Raw genomic sequence first — 19923 nt, 5'->3', positions numbered from 1 at the left:
CGCATGCGCCGACCTGGGGTTACGCTGAAGCATCAGGCACCGCCATGTTGCTTCAGGGAACATCCCTTTACATACTAGGTTGCGCCATCTTGGTTGGGGCAAGATATTTTCTTAGCCTTATTTGTGCAGTGTTCTCCTGTTATATATGAGTCTCCCTTGTTAATGTAGCAAAATAATACTGACATAACTTTAATGTAACCCCTGCTATGGGCTTATTATATAAGGGGGTTAAGAGGCCGTATTGCGTAGGAACATTGTTGGATGGAGTTGCACCTTTAGGGAATACAGACATCCTGTGATGTGTGAATGTTATTGCAGCGGCGTTAGCATGTTTCCTTTCTGTAAGGGATGCTCGCTGCAAAATAAATATATGAAAGTGACAAGGATAGCCTAATCCAGAGGTTCCCAAACACCGTTCTCAAGGAACCCACACAGCTCAGGTGTCATGGGCCGGCCCCATACATCTGCGACGGAGTGCCGCAATCCTGCGATGCTGAGTCGCAGGATCGCAGAAATCCAACATGTCGGATTTTGGTGATTTGACGATCGCGATCAAAAAATGATAGGGGACATTTATCATGTCAAATGTCAGCGATCCGGTGACGAATCGCTGAACATCGATGATGGGCGATCGGAAATTTCCGATCGCACCCCTCCATCGCGACGATCCGTCGCAGATGTATGAGCACCTTCAGTTAAGGTGCCCATACATCTGCGACGGATCGTCGCGATGCAGGGCTGCAATTGGAATTTTCCGATCACCATCGTAAATTTCCAATCGCCCACCATAGATGTTCTGCGATCCATCGCTTGATCGCAGACATTTGACACGTTAAATGTCCTCGATTTGACAATTGCGATCATTTTTTGATCGCGATCGTCAGAAATCCAACATGTTGGATTCTGCGATCCTGGGTTGCAGCATCGCAGGATCGCGGCAATCCATCGAAGATGGATGGGGCCCATTAGAGAGATCCATGGATTTGATTTAACAGGTAGTTAAATCAAATTGACCGAGGTACTAATTACATCACCTGTGCTCAGCCATGGATAAAGGCCCCCATACATCAGCAATCGATTGTATATAAAAATCTGCAATGTATGAGGCTTCACAGATCGCAGATTGCAACCAAAAAGTGATTGGAATTGTTAAATCAGATTGTCCAACATGTTGGATGTCACAGATGGATTGGGGCTGTAGATTGCTAGTGTACGGACATGATCAGCAGATTTGCAGACCGTTACTAGTAAAATTAGGGAGCCTTTCAAGATTGGCAGATCTGTGGCCCTCATTCAGAGCCGCTTGTAAGCGGCCGTTCGCTTGTTCCGAGCGATGTTAGCACATCTGCGCATGCGTACGGTTTGTAATACGCATGCGCGAACCAGTCAGTGCGGCCGAAAACGTTTGTTCGCTATATAGCGAATGCCTGCTATTTTGAGTGACAGGAGGAGGCGTATGTGGGTGGTAACAGGGGAAGGTGCTTGAAAACGGGAAGTGGAGATCAGAACGCAGGCGTGCTTAAAGGTCAAAACTGGCGTTTTAAGGGTGTGCATAATTAATACAGCAGCGTCACTGACCACGTCACTGGGTTATTTTAAAGTCTGAACTGCTCGCAAAATAGCGGTAGGAAAAACCAGCCACAAGAATAGCGAGCAGTTCATACGCTGTTCGATGTACTCGATTAATCAAATAAATAGCGGACATGACGTATGGTGCGAGCGGTCAGGGGGCGTCTTTTTCAAAATTACGACCGCAAGTTTTGTTCGCTCGTTCTGACTTATAGGCGTGAACAGACCGCAAAGAGCGAACGGTTCATTTGAATAGCCACCCCCTTTTTTGTGAACGAACGACCGCAAATAGCGTCCGGCTCTGAATCAGGCCCTGTGTTTGCTGCAATTGATCTGCAAATCACTGAACAAGATCTGTAGTGTATGGGCGCAGATTGCTAGATTGGGAAATCCTAACATCGGGCAATAAATCTTCAAATTGTTCAATTGTGGTTTTCAGACTGCTGATGTATGGGGACCTTATCTCTAACACCTTAACTGTTGGGGTTCCTTGAGGACCACGTTTGGGAACCTTTGGTCTAATCTATTACTATGTCTCACACGGCCAGCATTTGTACATAGAAGGCTGCTTTGGGATGCAGACAAGGGCCCTCATTCAGACCCACTCGCAAGCGGGCGCACGTACGTTAGGCGTACGTACAAAAATATTTAAATTCAATGGCTCGCTCGTATTTTCGTTCGCATCTAAAATTCCTCCCTAAACTCTGACGACCCCTCCTCTAACCAACGAGCGTACGAAATAGCGAGCGTACATCCCCGAAATGGCTTGAAAGGAACGCACGCACAAGTATAAACAGGAAGTGGCCTTGTCAGATGTCGATTACCTGCTCCTTTATTCTGCCTACCTCCCTCAATCGTATCATGCCAATCAATGTATCAATTAGCTTAATTGTTTGTTTGTTTTCAACACAATGCAAGAAACTTTACTCTTGTCCGTGTTTGTGTTTACCCGCAGAATACGTACGGATGGAACATTCGCTTTTATTGTTCAAAAAACATGTGAACCACAATTAAACAATTGTTCTATTGCTGTGGATCCCCGCATATTTCCCTGGGTTCATTTCTTTATTTAAATTTGCAAACGCATGTCACTGCATCAAGCCTATCATAACTCTCCAGAGATTTCTGGCCCTGTCGAACACATGACTCATACACTAACCAATAAAATTGCTCCTGTTAATTTCCAAAATACATTAGCCAATCAGAAAATTTTTACACACTTTATCAAAAATGATTTTTAAGAAAAACACCATTGCCATCATGAGAGCCTCCGCATTCACCAGGCGCGAGCTGCTGGTGCTTACGGAGGTCATGGATCGCCGGATCACCAGCCAACCTCAACCCATCACCAACCGGCAGAAGCGCTCCGCGTATGCGGAGGCACGGTCCCGCCTGCGGTCCTTCGGCTCACGCCGCAACATCGGGCAGCTGGAGCGCAGGTGGTCCGACCTGCAACGGCGAACGCCCCGCTTGCTGGCATGCTTTCGCATGCAGATCCTGGAAAGTAAGTGTTATGTATTGTGGTTTTAATGTTTGTGTTTGTGGGGCAAACTGCGTGTGCATGTTTTCCTGTCTGTCCTATTTATTATTTGTACTCATATCTGCGTGTGCATGTTTTCCTGTCTGTCCTATTTATTATTTGTACTCATATCTGCGTGTGCATGTTTTCCTGTCTGTCCTATTTATTATTTGTACTCATATCTGCGTGTGCATGTTTTCCTGTCTGTCCTATTTATTATTTGTACTCATATCTGCGTGTGCATGTTTTCCTGTCTGTCCTATTTATTATTTGTACTCATATCTGCGTGTGCATGTTTTCCTGTCTGTCCTATTTATTATTTGTACTCATATCTGCGTGTGCATGTTTTCCTGTCTGTCCTATTTATTATTTGTACTCATATCTGCGTGTGCATGTTTTCCTGTCTGTCCTATTTATTATTTGTACTCATATCTGCGTGTGCATGTTTTCCTGTCTGTCCTATTTATTATTTGTACTCATATCTGCGTGTGCATGTTTTCCTGTCTGTCCTATTTATTATTTGTACTCATATCTGCGTGTGCATGTTTTCCCTCTATTTCTGATTTATTCATTCTACTCCTATTTGGCTTATTTTTTGGGTTGTTTTTTTTTTTTAGTTTTGGTCCCCGGATTTGTCCATAAACTAACCGCAATTTCTTTGACATATTTTAGGGGGACAGCCAAGACTCCGCCGTCACCGTCCGTCCAGACGGCGTTCCCGGCCACTATCCCCAACCCCCAGCCAACACTCCACCCCAAATCTTTCGCCTATTCCCCACTCCTCCCCATCCTTCCCAGACCCTCTCCCGGAAATGTCGGGCCTCCTTCCCCTCCGTCCCACTTCCCCCTCTCCTCCACCCACCCCTCTTCCAATTACCCCCTCCCCGGAGTCCATCATAACTCCTCCCCATTCTTTGGGGAATGACGGATCCTCCTCCGAGGAGGATCATGGAGGCATTTCCGGAGCTCCCGTTTTGGCTCCCGGTATGTTTTTTTTTTGTTTGTTTTTAAAGCACAAACTGTTTGTATGTAATCATGTGTCGTGCCTTTCTTCGTGTTTTTGTGGCTTGACTTTTGGTGATTTAGCAGTTTGCCTTTACCTCTTCCTGGTGATTTCAACATACACATATCACACCTGTGGGAATTTGTACATAGGCCTTGTATTTTTGCCAGCACCCCCTTTTTTTTTTTTTTTTTAGGTTTAGGAGTGATTTCGTTGTGTTTTTGTTTTTTTAATGTGGATTCCCTATTGTTGTATTAACCCACACACTTTTCTCACCCACAGAGGAACAGAGGCGTCGGCAAGAGGTGGCGGATTGTGTGGGGCAGATGCGCCAACATGTAATTGGCATTCTGGTGGCCCTCGACCGGCTGTCTGGCCTCCTTCGCCAGTAGTTTTTTTATTTTTGTTAACGTTTCAAAATAAATTTATTCAGACAAATATACGTTCTGGCTCATTTTTTACATCCAAAACCAAGATAGTTTAGCATGACATAAGTAGACTGTTCTTGCAAGGATTTCCCTTTTTTAAAAGTTAGATTGTGTTTTGTCTTTGTATGTCAAACAGACACCAGAAACACATAACAGTAACAATGTCATTTCCCTTTTTGGGTGTAGTGTCAATTACATATTTCTACATTTTACAGGTTCCTACTTGGTGCGCAAGCTGCTTAGGCCAATCTTACAATCCCAAGGTTGGGCCAGGCTTCCTTTTGGTGTGGGTTGGAAAGCTGAAAACGTATTTCAGTTTTGCTCAACTGGCGTCAGTACTGGTTTACCCCTTAGTCAAATGTAACTTGTGTTAACCTGGTTACACTTGCTGTTAACGTCCCAAAAAAGGAAGACCATTTCACTCTCCAAACATTTATTCACAACATAACAGAGAAAACAAAGTGGTCACTCCCAAAAAAAGAACACAGTGATAAATTCAAATACAACACATACCAAGAAATAATTAAATAAAAACAAAAAATCAAGAACTGGTTGACGAAGGACCATGCCAACATGATTCCACAAACATGGCGTTGCAATATGGGTTCCAGAATATATGCCCAAAAGGACCAGATCCAGGTTTGGTAAGGGTAGCAGGAAGTAGTGAGCGTTGGAGTGCCAAAGATTATGTGAACAAACAGAAGATGGTGAGAAAAAAAACACAAAATTAGATGTTCGCAAACAAACACAAACACATTAGGTATAAACACTGTAGTTTTGTTACAACTTACCTAAAAAATCTGGCCACCACATCATCGCGTATGGCCCCCCCACATACTGACCTCCGACCAACCTCGGGGGGGCCATCCTCAGGTAAGGCATCCTCTGGCTGCATTGGGACACCACTCCTTATGGCAATGTTGTGAAATATCCCACACAGGACCACAATTTTAGACACCATATCCGGCACATACATGAGCTCGCCACCAGAGCGGTGGAGGCATCTGAATCGGCCTTTTAAAAGGCCGATACAGCGCTCCACCACTTGCCTGGTGGCTGTAAGTGCGGAATTATACGCACTTTGTGGCCCTGGTGTGGGAGCCAAATAAGGAGTGAGCAGCCAGGACATGCAAGGGTATCCACTGTCTCCTGTGAAAAAAAATAGACAACATCAGGAACACTGTGTATCAAGCTTAACATTGTTATGTACTAAAGGTCTCCACTTACCCAGAAGCCACGCATCACCAGCTTGTAGGTTGGTTAATTTCTGCCATATCCCTGATTGCCGGATGACGAAGGAGTCATGAGCACTTCCTGGTAATTTAGCATTCAGGGACAGGATCTGGAGGGAGGCATCACATACCACCATTACATTCAGGGAGTGATAGTGTTTCCTGTTTCTAAATATTGCCTCCAGCCGTGCTGGAGGCTGAAGTGGTATGTGAGTACCATCCACAACCCCTATGATGTGTGGGAAGCCAGCTATTTGGTAAAAATTGGCCTTGGCCACACTAAGGGCACCCATATCCAAAGGCATTTTAATAAAATGATGGAGGTGCTTGAAAAGTGCCTCCATCACTGCCCTCAGGATCCGGGAAAAGGAGGATTGGGAGATGCCCGCCACTATTCCCACCGTTGTTTGAAACGATCCTGAGGCACAGAAATGTAACACCGCCATAAATTGTGTCAGTGGTGGTATTGCTGTTGGACTGTCAATTTGCCGCTCAAGATCACTTTCTATTAATGAGAGAGTGTCTATGATGATTTTGGGAGGTAGACGGTAGCGTCTTAAAACCTCATCATCGGGCATTCCAAAAAGGGTGACACGTGATCGAAATATCTGGGGCCTTGCATGCCTACGATGCCTACGCCTGGGACGAGTTTGAGGTTGGTCGTCTTCCGGGAGCAGGGCCAGAACAATTCGCCCCAGATCTACCTGAAATTCAAAGTTTACAATGTAAGGCTTTTGAGCCACCCCAAAAGTAACATAAAACAACTTAGCTTTATGATACCATCCATAGCTGCTTACATGCCGGGGTATTGTCATGATACGTATAAACTGTAAAAAAGCCAAAAATGAGACATCAAAAATTTAGAGGGTGATTTTATGTTTGTCAAATTGGTGCAAGCCAACACATAAAATAGGCGAAACACACATTTGGCCATCGATGAAAACGACATTGCACACCGTACGTCAAATAGGGGTCAAATGGACCCCAAAAATGGAAAAGGGAAAAGCAAAACTGGTTTACATGATGAATAAGCCTCGAAAAATGCGTTAATTAGTTCGCAAATGCAAGTCACTACACCAACAGTCAAAAATGCGTTAATTAGTTCGCAAATGCAAGTCACTACACCAACAGTCAAAAATGCGTTAATTAGTTTGCAAATGCAAGTCACTACACCAACAGTCAAAAATGCGTTAATTAGTTCGCAAATGCAAGTCACTACACCAACAGTCAAAAATGCGTTAATTAGTTCGCAAATGCAAGTCACTACACCAACAGTCAAAAATGCGTTAATTAGTTCGCAAATGCAAGAAAAATAATGGACTTACCAAAATCGAATATATAAGATTTCCAACAAAAAGGTCTTTGGGTCCGAAAGCCAAAACAAACTAAAATAGATGAAATTAGTGTAAAAAAAAATATATAAAACAAAAAACCAGAAGTAGACACCAATTGGCCACAAATTAGACTGCACAAAACTTACCAAATCAGGAAACGATGGCAAAAAATAAACCAAAAAAATGCGAACGGAAAACCAAAACAACTGTAGCAAAACAAAAAAAATACAAACACCGCCAAATCCTCCAACCGCAAACAACCAAATCCAACCAACTTAACCGCCAACAATCCAACAACGCAACCTCGACTCCACACACACCAAGCCATAAATAGTGTTTATTTTCCCGCACAAATTAAGGATGAATCATAGGGACGCACAATCAATGATGCGGCCGCAAACTAAGGACGCATGTATAAATACGTCACGAAATCACATTTAATTTCTGGTTGATTTCATTCTGGAAGCAGAGACATGGCTTCAGACCAGGGAAACAATGGCCAAAAATCCGGCGGTAAGGCCTTCATGCATTTTGTCTCAATGATTCTTTTAAAACATAATATTGTGCAAGTTGTGAAGTGGCTAAATCTGCATATTTACCCAAATAGGTGAGGAGGATGACATGGAAGAGACTGCTGGCCCCAGTCAACCCGCCAAAGCTGCCAAAAAAAAAAATGCAGCCACATTTCACAAGCAAGGAGATGGAGGTTTTGATCCAGAAGTGCGTTGACATCCTGCCCCAGGCAGCCAGGAATATGAGCCAAAGCCAGAAGTGGAGAATGTGGGAGGAGGTCGCCGTTGCTGTCAATAGGGTGGGTGATTATGTCCGTCTAGCCCGGGATGTCAAACGGCGGTAAGTAAACACTTTCCCATCCTATAAACAAACCCCATTGTAAAAAAAAGGATAATGGTTCCAATTTCATTCCACAGATGGGCAGACTTCAAATATCGTCTCAAGCAAAAACTTGCCGACAGGGCTAGGCATGCAAGGGGGACAGGTGGGGGTCCCACCCCTGTGTCATTGGAGTTGACAGACTTAGAAGAGCTGGCACAGGGGTGTGTGCAGGCTGTGGAGGTGTTTGGCGTGTCCAACATGGATACGGACATGCCAGACTTTGCGGCTCCTCATGTTGGCCAAGGTAAGTCTTGTGATGTCACCAACTCTGAAATGCTATTGTGCCAATATGTAGATTCTAATGTGAGTCTTTTCGCATTTTTCCTAACAGAGACAGAGGCGGATGAGTCTGCTCCAGAGGGGAGCCTTGGCCGCAGAATTTCTGCTGGCTCTGCAGGGGAGGAACCAGTACATCCGGCTGAGGACCCTGCAGAAGCCAGTCCAGGGCGTGCCCCCTCGCAGGCAGTGGGCCTCCTCACAGAACTCAATTTTAAATCGGATTTCCATACGGAGATTCTGCAGAGGATGGACGCCAGTCTGATACGGGTGGCTGAGGCCCTGGAGCAAAATGCTGCTGCCAACGTGACCATTGCTCAGGCCCTGGCGGAAAATACCAGGGCCAACATCCGCATCGCCGATGCCCTGGAGCAGCTCGTTCGCCAGCACATGGTGGAGCCGACCTCCCTTCCTGCCGGAACATCCGGATCCTCCACCTCTGGCACAACATCAGCCAATCCTCCAAATGTGCCTAGCCCTGTGCCTAGTCCAGAGGCCACAACATCTGCCTCTGGACAGGCCAGCCCGATGGCATCCCGGACCCGGTCTGGCGCCCACCCTCACCCAGCCAAACGGCCGAGAAAACGGTGACAGCAATGGCGACTTTTCCCACACTCCTTCTGTGCTTGGCTCATATTCCTTTCTGGTCAAAACTTCCCTCTCCTTTCTTGTGAAATGTTTTTACATTTGGTATTTACGTTTATGTTACCAGTTATGGCTTTTTTTTTTTTTTAACAAATATCTTTGCCACAAAAAAAAGGCAACAAAATATTAGGCCAATTTGTTTGTGTTTAAACAATAAATTTAAAACAAAAATCTGACATTGTATTGTGACATTATTGTACAAATGGGTTACATTTAATCCTGGCCCTAAAGGCAAAAACTGACCCTCTTAAAAAAAAAAAAAAAGGCCTCTTTAAGGAACGTTTAAAAAATCACATAGCGATGCAAATTCCACAGTAAACCAAAAAAAAGGGGAGCTAATTAAAAGATGATGACATTATTGTTACAATAGGCCATAACCAACAAATTGTGGCCAAAATAAAACACCAAAAATGTACGCCAATTGATTGTGTAATCCTGACATTAGCAGGTATGATTTCCACCTGCGTACGCTTTTGTGCTATCCCAATAAACTGCTTTCCAAACACATACCAAGCCGGATTTCAATCCAACACTAATTACTTTACTGACCAGCCGCGATTAATCGCAGCACCATCCTTGAGTCCCGGGACGGAGGAGAAGGCCATCGCCAATGTGGTCGAGTAATCCTGACCCTAAGCTGTGCGAGCATTTTGAAGGGAAAGCGGATGTTCCAGTGACGTATGAGACGGTCCGAACACATTTGACGTTCGCATCTGCTAATGTATGTACGCCCCAAAAACGCCTCGCCACGCCTGCGTTTTTTCATCTCCACCCCCGTCAACACCCAAAAACGCCCTGTTCTGTCAATCACATTTGACATGTCACTTCCTGTACGCTATTTTAGGAACGAGAGAAAAAAAACTCGCAATCTGCCGTGCGCACATGCGCAGTGTAACACCGACGCATGCGCGGTTAGTCAACATCGGAACGCAACGAGCGTACTGTTGTTAACGTGCGGCTCTGAATGAGGGCCAAGGACCTCACCTATGTTACTAGCAGAGTACCGGGACAGTTTATGCTGAAATCATCAGTAACCAGCCTGATGCTACATCCAAGATCTTGAAAGGAAAGGAATTAGATCTACAGCCTTCACCGCTATGCAAGCTTAACCACTGACTACCAGGCCACCGAGCCACCGCATGCTGTCTGCTGGAATGGAATCTCAGTGTAATCAGACAGATACAGGGGTGTATTTACTAAGCCTTGGAGAGAGATAAAGTGGATGGAGATGAAGTACCAACCGATCAGCTCCTAACTGTCACAATACAGGCTGTGTTTGTAAAATGACAGGAGCTGATTGGGTGGTACTTTATCTCTCTCCAAGGCTCAGTACATCTCCCCCATAATGTCTAATATACCGAAAGCCTGCATTGGGGATTTGAACCAGCATATTAGCCATTGCTGCCAGCAGCCAACTCATACCCAGTAGAAGGCTGGCAGACTTTTCTCCATGTCATCAATGAGCCTGGTGCAACCTCACAGGTATGGAAAGGAAGCCTTCCTGGGGAGCTGTACCAAGAGATATGCCGTCATATTTGGTAGACAAGCACCGAACTGCCAGACTACCATCAATGATAATGAAAGCTGCTAGCTACCAGGCCAGGGCCGGCTCTTGCACCAGGCGAGTGCGGCAGCTCTCCTCACGGTTATCCGCCATTCAGATGCAATATCACAGGTACTAACAGGAAGCGTCCTGATCTGAACAAAGAGAAATGTCACTATTGCCGGGAGAGCGCCTGACTGCGAGACGACCTCTCGCTGGGCAGTCGCTTCACGCTTTGTGTATGTGGTGATACATTTCTCTACACCATTCAGCAGCCTTGTGCATCATCCAAGGTACTAAAACCCCACATGACATGAAGCAAAGTCTCCATCACCATCCTCAGCATAGCACCTGGCCACCGGTCCTCTGATCACCATCCCCCAGCATAGCACCTGGCCACCGGTCCTCTGATCACCATCCCCCAGCATAGCACCTGGCCACCGGTCCTCTGATCACCATCCCCCAGCATAGCACCTGGCCACCGGTCCTCTGATCACCATCCCCAGCATAGCACCTGGCCACCGGTCCTCTGATCACCATCCCCAGCATATCACCTGGCCACCGGTCCTCTGATCACCATCCCCAGCATAGCACCTGGCCACCGGTCCTCTGATCACCGTCCCCAGCATAGCACCTGGCCACCGGTCCTCTGATCACCATCCCCAGCATAGCACCTGGCCACGTTCCTCTGATCACCATCCCCAGCATAGCACCTGGCCACCGGTCCTCTGATCACCATCCCTAACATAGCACCTGGCCACCGGTCCTCTGATCACCATTCCCAGCATAGCACCTGGCCACCGGTCCTCTGATCACCATCCCCAACATAGCACCTGGCCACCGGTCCTCTGATCACCATCCCCAGCATAGCACCTGGCCACCGGTCCTCTGATCACCGTCCCCAGCATAGCACCTGGCCACCGGTCCTCTGATCACCATCCCCAACATAGCACCTGGCCACCGGTCCTCTGATCACCATTCCCAGCATAGCACCTGGCCACCGGTCCTCTGATCACCATCCCCAACATAGCACCTGGCCACCGGTCCTCTGATCACCATCCCCAGCATAGCACCTGGCCACCGGTCCTCTGATCACCGTCCCTAGCATAGCACCTGGCCACCGGTCCTCTGATCACCATCCCCAACATAGCACCTGGCCACCGGTCCTCTGATCACCATTCCCAGCATAGCACCTGGCCACCGGTCCTCTGATCACCATCCCCAACATAGCACCTGGCCACCGGTCCTCTGATCACCGTCCCCAGCATAGCACCTGGCCACCGGTCCTCTGATCACCATTCCCAGCATAGCACCTGGCCACCGGTCCTCTGATCAGCATCCCCAGCATAGCACCTGGCACCGTTCTTCTGAGCGCTTCATACATTAGGTAGAGGGGAGACTTTTCTCATTTCAGTGTCAGCACCAGCCTAGAACAGCATCCAGGCTAATAAAATGAGACATGACAGTGGACGTAACCCAACGCCTTCACCATCGCTACCAAAAGATCACTACTGACCCAGCTATCTGTGCCAGTCAGGGGAATTTGCACATTGCAATGCAATGGATGCGGTGGGTAATGCCATCTTCAGATGCCCTGTGACACAGGGAAGGAAGGTGTGGAGGGCATATGTGACACAGGGAGGGAAGGTGGGGAAGGCATATGTGACACGGGAGGGAAGGTGGGGAGGGCATATGTGACATGGGAAGGGAAAGTGGGGAGAGCATATGGGACACAGGGAGGGATGGTGTGGAGGGCATATGGGACAAGGGGAGGGATGGTGGGGAGGGCATATGGGACACGTGGAGGGAAGTTGGGGAGGGCATATGGGACACGGGGAGGGAAGGTGGGGAGGGCATATGGGACACGGGGAGGGATGGTGGGGAGGGCATATGGGACACGGGGAGGGATGGTGGGGAGGGCATATGGGACACGGGGAGGGATGGTGGGGACGGCATATGGGACACTGGGAGGGATGGTGGGGAGGGCATATGGGACATGGGGAGGGAAGGTGGGGAGGGCATATGTGACCCGGGGAGGGAAGGTGGGGAGGGCATATGTGACCCGGGGAGGGAAGGTGGGGAGGGCATATGGGACACGTGGAGGGATGGTGGGGAGGGCATATGGGACACAGGGAGGGATGGTGGGGAGGGCATATGTGACACGGGGAGGGAAGGTGGGGAGGGCATATGGGACATGGGGAGGGAAGGTGGGGAGGGCATATGTGACACGGGGAGGGATGGTGGGGAGGGCATATGGGACACGGGGAGGGATGGTGGGGAGGGCATATGGGACACGGGGAGGGAAGGTGTGGAGGACATATGTGACACGGGAGGGATGGTGGGGAGGGCATATGGGACACGGGGAGGGAAATTGGGGAGGGCATATGGGACACGGGGAGGGAACTTGAAGAGGGCATATGTGACACGGGGAGGGATGTTGGGGAGGGCATATGGGACACGGGGAGGGAAGGTGGGGAGGGCATATGTGACCCGGAGAGGGAAGGTGGGGAGGGCATATGTGACACGGGGAGGGAAGGTGGGGAGGGCATATGGGACACGGGGAGGGAAGGTGGGGAGGGCATATGTGACACGGGGAGGGATGGTGGGGAGGGCATATGGGACACGGGGAGGGATGGTGGGGAGGGCATATGGGACACGGGGAGGGAAGGTGTGGAGGACATATGTGACACGGGAGGGATGGTGGGGAGGGCATATGGGACACGGGGAGGGAAATTGGGGAGGGCATATGGGACATGGGGAGGGAACTTGAAGAGGGCATATGTGACACAGGGAGGGATGTTGGGGAGGGCATATGGGACACGGGGAGGGAAGGTGGGGAGGGCATATGTGACCCGGAGAGGGAAGGTGGGGAGGGCATATGGGACACTGGGAGGGATGGTGGAGAGGGCATATGTGACACGGGGAGGGATGGTGGGGAGGGCATATGTGACACGGGGAGGGATGGTGGGGAGGGCATATGTGACACGGGGAGGGATGGTGGGGAGGGCATATGTGACACGGGGAGGGAAGGTGGGGAGGACATATGTGACACGGGGAGGGAAGGTGGGGAGGGCATATGTGACACGGGGAGGGAAGGTGGGGAGGGCATATGTGACACGGGGAGGGATGGTGGGGAGGGCATATGTGACACGGGGCGGGATGGTGGGGAGGGCATATGGGACACGTGGAGGGAAGTTGGGGAGGGCATATGGGACACGGGGAGGGAAGGTGGGGAGGGCATATGTGACACGGGGAGGGAAGGTGGGGAGGGCATATGTGACACGGGGAGGGATGGTGGGGAGGGCATATGGGACACGTGGAGGGAAGTTGGGGAGGGCATATGGGACACGGGGAGGGAAGGTGGGGAGGGCATATGGGACACGGGGAGGGATGGTGGGGAGGGCATATGTGACACGGGGGGGATGGTGGGGAGGGCATATGGGACACGGGGAGGGAAGTTGGGGAGGGCATATGGGACACGGGGAGGGAAGGTGGGGTGGGCATATGGGACACGGGGAGGGGTGGTGGGGATGGCATATGTGACACGGGGGGGATGGTGGGGAGGGCATATGTGACACGGGGGGATGGTGGGGAGGTCATATGGGAGACGGGGAGGGAAGGTGGGGAGGGCATGTGGGACACGGGGAGGGATGGTGGGGAGGGCATATGTGACACAGGGGGGATGGTGGGGAGGGCATATGGGACACGGGGAGGGAAGTTGGGGAGGGCATATGGGACACGGGGAGGGAAGGTGGGGAGGGCATATGGGACACGGGGAGGGAAGGTGGGGAGGGCATGTGGGACACGGGGAGGGATGGTGGGGAGGGCATATGTGACACGGGGGGATGGTGGGGAGGGCATATGGGACACGGGGAGGGATGGTGGGGAGGGCATATGTGACACGGGGAGGGATGGTCGGGAGGGCATATGGGACACGGGGAGGGATAGTGGGGAGGGCATATGGGACACGGGGAGGGAAGGTGGGGAGGGCATATGTGACATGGGGAGGGAAGGTGGGGAGGGCATATGTGACACGGGGAGGGATGGTGGGGAGGGCATATGTGACACGGGGAGGGAAGGTGGGGAGGGCATATGTGACACGGGGAGGGAAGGTGGGGAGGGCATATGTGACACGGGGAGGGATGGTGGGGAGGGCATATGGGACACGTGGAGGGAAGTTGGGGAAGGCATATGGGACACGGGGAGGGAAGGTGGGGAGGGCATATGGGACACGGGGAGGGATGGTGGGGAGGGCATATGTGACACGGGGGGATGGTGGGGAGGGCATATGGGACACGGGGAGGGAAGGTGGGGAGGGCATATGGGACATGGGGAGGGAAGGTGGGGAGGGCATATGGGACACGGGGAGGGGTGGTGGGGAGGGCATATGGGACACGGGGAGGGAAGGTGGGGAGGGCATATGGGACAATTATTATTATTATCCTTTATTTACAGTACATTACAGTGCAGGACAAGGACATGGTTTATATACATTGCTGCAGTAGCTATTAGAGCACTCACAATAAGCAGCAGGGAGTTATCAGTCCCGTGTTAGGTGCCCTAATGGGGAGTAAGGAGTAGAAGAAAGTGTAAGTAGAAGCACATGAGGGAAGAGGTCCCTGCTCGTGAGAGCTTACATTCTAAGGGGAGGGGCAGACAGACAGGCGTGACACAGAAGGGGAGGGGCAGACAGGTGTGACACAGATGGGATAGATAGGGAGGAAAGAGCATGTAGTAGTTGGTTAGGATGAGAGCTGGAAGGCCTTGATGAAGTAGTGGGGTCTTGAGAGCCTTTGAAGATTTGTAGAGAGGTGGAGAGTCTGATAGGGAGAGGGAGAGAGTTCCAAAGGTAGGGAGCAGCACGGGCAAAATCAGGAGTGAGAAGTGAGATGAGGTTAGAGATGTATGGGAGAGGATTTGGTGAGGGCTTTGTAGGCGAGTGTAAGAACCTTGAATTGGCATCTGAAGGGGAAGGGGAGCCAGTGTAGGGCTTGAAGGAGAGGGGAAGCAGATGTAGAACGTTTAGAGATGAAGATGACCTGAGCAGCAGCGCAGCACTGAGGACTGATTGTAGTGGAGAGAGGTGGGAAACTGGGAGGCCAGCTAGGAGAAGGTTACAGTAGTCCAATCTGGATATGACCAGTGAGTGGATGAGGGTTTTAGTGGCATCCTGGGTAAGGAAGGGTCTAATCCTGGAAATATTTTTGAGATGGAAACGACAGGACTGCGAGAGGTGCTGAATGTGTGGTTTGAAGGAGAGACAAGAGTCCAGGATAACTCCAAGACAACGCACTTTGGGGCTAGAGGAGATAGTTGTGCCATCAATAGATAATGAAATTGTGGGAAGTGATGTAATGGAAGAGGGTAGGAAGATGATCAGCTCAGTCTTAGACATGTTAATTTTAAGAAAGCGCTGGGACATCCAGGAAGAAATAGCAGAGAGACAGTTGGAGATACGGGTAAGGAGCGAGGGGGAGAGCTCAGGGGTGGAAAGGTAAATTTGAGTATCATCTGCATACAGATGATATTGGAGGTCAAAAGAGTTGATCAGTTCACCTAATGAGGACGTATATAGGGAGAATAGGAGAGGTCCAAGAACAGAACCTTGGGGAACTCCTACTGTTAGTGGAAGTGAGGGGGAAGAGGAGTCATGAGAGGACACAGAGAAGGAACAATTAGAGAGGTAGGATGACAGCCAGGAGAGGGCAGTGTCACATAGACCAAGGGAGTGAAGGATTTGCAGGAGGAGAGGGTGGTCCACAGTGTAAAATGCAGCAGAGAGGTCAAGGAGAATTAGCAGAGAGTAGTGGCCCTTGGATTTGGCAGCAAGGAGGTCGTTGCTGACTTTCATGAGGGCAGTTCCAGTGGAGTGGAGAGAACGGAAGCCAGATTGAAGTGAGTCAAAGAGGGAGTGGGAGGAAAGAACGGTGGTAAGGCGGTTGTAGACAGTATGCTTAAGGAGTTTGGAAGCAAAAGGGAGAAGAGAGATGGGATGGTAGTTGGAGAGTGTTAGGATCAAGTATAGGTTTTTTAAGAATGGGGGAGACAAGAGCATGTTTGAATGCAGAAGGGACAGTGCCAGATGATAGGGAGAGATTGAGGAGGTGGGCAAGATGGGAACAGGTAACAGAGTAGACAGGAAGGGATAGGGTCAAGAGGGGACATAGAAGGAAGGGAGGACCAGATGAGAGCCATGACTATCTCTCCAGAAACAGGGGAGAAGGATGTCAGAGTTGGTGAGACAGAAGGGGAGGGGTGGTCAGGGAAAGGAGGGGCAGGAGTGCTGAGGGTCTGATGGGATACGATGTCCTCACGTATTGAGCCAATTTTATATGTAAAGTAGGTGGCAAAGTCAAGGGCAGAGAGCAAGGAGGGGAGGCGAGGAGGGGAAGGCCAGAGGAGGGAGCTGAAAGTGGCAAAGAGACGCTGGGGGTTTGAGGACTCGGAGATGAGGTTCTTGAAATATGATTGTTTGGAGAGGGATAGGGCAGCACTGTAGGATGAGAGAATACATTTGAAATGGAGGAAGTCAGCCATAGAGCGTGATTTCCTCCACTGACGCTCAGCAGTTCGTGAACACTTTTGCAGGTATCTGGTACATTTGGAATGCCAGGGTTGTGGTGTGGATTTGCGAGGGTAAGTAGTGATCGCCGGAGAAACAGAGTCCAGAGCAGAAGTAAGGGAGGCGTTGTACAGGGAAGTAGCTTATTCAGGACAGGAGAGAGAAGGGATAGGTGAAAGAAGCGAGTCCAGCAGGGAGGAAAGGTATCAGTGTCAATAGCCTCAATGTTACACTTAGTAATGGTAGCCTTAGGAGTTAAAGGAGGGGAAGGAGAGAGGGATAAGGTAAAAGAGAGAAGGTGATGGTCAGAGAGGAGGAATGGAGAATTGGAGTAATCAGAAATATCACAATGGTGAGTGAAGACCAGGTCAAGTGAGTGCCCACTCACATGGGAGGGTGAGAAGGTCCATTGGGAGAGATCAAATGAAGACATGAGGGTAAGTAGTTTAGCGGCAGAGGATTCTGTGGGGATATCAAATGGAATATTAAAATCACCTAGGATAATGGAGGGAAGGTCTGAGGAGAGAAAGTGAGGGAGCCAGGAAGCGAAGTTGTCAAGGCATTTGGAGGGAGAGCCAGGGGGACGGTAAATGACAGCTACTCTGAGGTTTATTGGTTGGAAGAGGGGTATAGCATGAACCTCAAATGTGGGGAATGTAAGGGATGGTTCAGAGAGTATTAACTGGTAGGAATAACTGGTGGATAGAAGGACCCCAACACCACCACCATGGCGACCCCCAGGACGAGGGGTGTGAGAGAAGGTGAGGCCCCCAGAGGAGAGAGCAGCAGGAGAAGTGGTGTCAGAGGGTGAAATCCAGGTGTCAGTGATGGCCAGGAGATGTAGGGAGTTGGAGATGAGAAGGTCATGGGTGGGGACCAGATTATTACAGACTGATCTGGCATTCCAGGTCAGTGTGTAATAATGAGAGGGCGACAGATATCTGATGAACCACATGTTGTACATCTTACATGTATGCCAGACACACAATGGCCTCGCTGTGCCTCATGCAGAACCCGCTTCCAGGCGCAGATATTACGGAGATTCTCCCAGATCATACTGACAATAACCACAGAAGCGCTTTTCCTGGTGAGATATTACAACTTTTGTAACGTTCACTTATAATTCATTAGATAGAACGCAGTAACTTAACAATTTATCAAACATATACCTTGAAAAACTGTTTCCATTGTAGTAATATGACACAGAAAACATGAAAAGATTATTTTAATATATTATATATTAGTTATTTTATTATTATATATAGGCTGAGGGGCCCATTCATCATCGAAGGCCGTATGACCTCCGATGATGAAGTATTGAACTCACTGTGAGTGATATTTAAGTATCCAACTCGCAGCTGGGGAAACGTGACACCTGAGCAACTCATCATTGCTCCGGCGAGGGGACAGCTGCTCCGAAAAGCAGTTGTCCCCTTCGGTTAGTATTGCAGCTACAGATGCAGATGCGTTACTTACCTGCTCCCCGTCGTCCCGGCTACGCATGCGTGAATTCGGGACACGCATGTGCATAGCTGCCAGGGAGGTAGTGAGGAGGTGGCGGAGGGATCCTCTTCGCATTCCCGGAACTCCTTCCCATAGGAAGAGAGCTACGAGAGCAAGTGGCGTCTGAAGATGGCGCTTGTTCTCGGAAGCAAACTGCGAAAACTTTAAATTTTTCGGAGTTTGCTGAATATCAGGGGGTCCTATCGGACCCCTCATGATGAATAGCCCAGTAACCTAAATATGCAGAAACTAGCGTTTCCACATGGTTACCGGGCTATTTATCGTATGATGAATAGGCCCCTGGGTCTCCCATATCCAAAATGATTGGGACCAGAAGTTTTTTTGATATTGAATTTCACCATGTTTTGGAATATTTTCTTGTTATAATGAGATATATTGGGAATGGGACCAAAGTCTAAACACAAGATGGATTTATGTTTCATATACACCTTATACATAGAGCTTGAAGGCAATTTTATGCAATAATTTTAATTATTTTGTGTATACACAAAATTCATTAATGATTCATATATACCTTATACACAGCCTAAAAATACATTTTTACAATATTTTTAATAATTGGGTTCATTACACAAAGGGTCTCATTCAGACCTGCTCGCAAGCGGGTTGATGTTGGGCTCTGCGCATGTGCAGCAGCCGCACTGCGCATGCGCAAGCCCCGGAGCGGGAGAGAAATTCTCTCGCTCCGGGGCTCACTACAAAAGGGGCGGCTGTCGATGGTGATCGACAGCTCACCCCATTTTGTAGGCGTGGTGGCTTCACAAACAGAGGCATTCCCAAACGAACGCCTGCCGTTTGTGGGCGGCCCCACTGACATCACCAGTGATGTCAGTGGGAGAGCTTCCGGCTCTGTTAGAGCCGGAAGCTCTCTGGGGCTTGCGGTAGACGAGACCCTACCACAAGGGTCTCGTCGCAAGCCCCGATGGTCACGATGGTCTTGACCATCGCGACCATCAACCTGGCCGCTCGCTAACGCTGTGGGTGGTCACCCACAGCTTAGCGAGCGGCCAGGAGGCCGGCTCTTTTTAGTGATGCGGCATCACAGCATTTTGCGAGCGCCTCTGAATGAGGTCCAAAGTTTGAATACATTGAACCATCAGAAAACAAAGGTGTCACTATCTCAGTCACACTTACAAAACTCTGTATTTCGAAATTCTTGGATATGGGAGACTCAGCCTGCACTAACGACTCATCACAGCGTTACGGAAGTAATCATTGCCCAGGAAGATAGGATACATAGGAAAAGGAAGGGGGGGGGGGGTTATTCCACCCTGGGAACACGCTACTGCTCCTGGCTAATCGGACGGCAGCCAGTAAATGTATCGGATCTAGGTGACTGTCGCACACATGACAATGTGCCTCTAGGATTTACTTTCCGTTTCCCAGAAATGAAT

This window comes from Taudactylus pleione, unplaced genomic scaffold (assembly GCF_031769625.1).
Source record: "Taudactylus pleione unplaced genomic scaffold, aTauple2 ptg000447l, whole genome shotgun sequence".
NCBI lineage: Eukaryota > Metazoa > Chordata > Amphibia > Anura > Myobatrachidae > Taudactylus > Taudactylus pleione.
Note: the sequence above shows the minus strand (reverse complement) of the source record.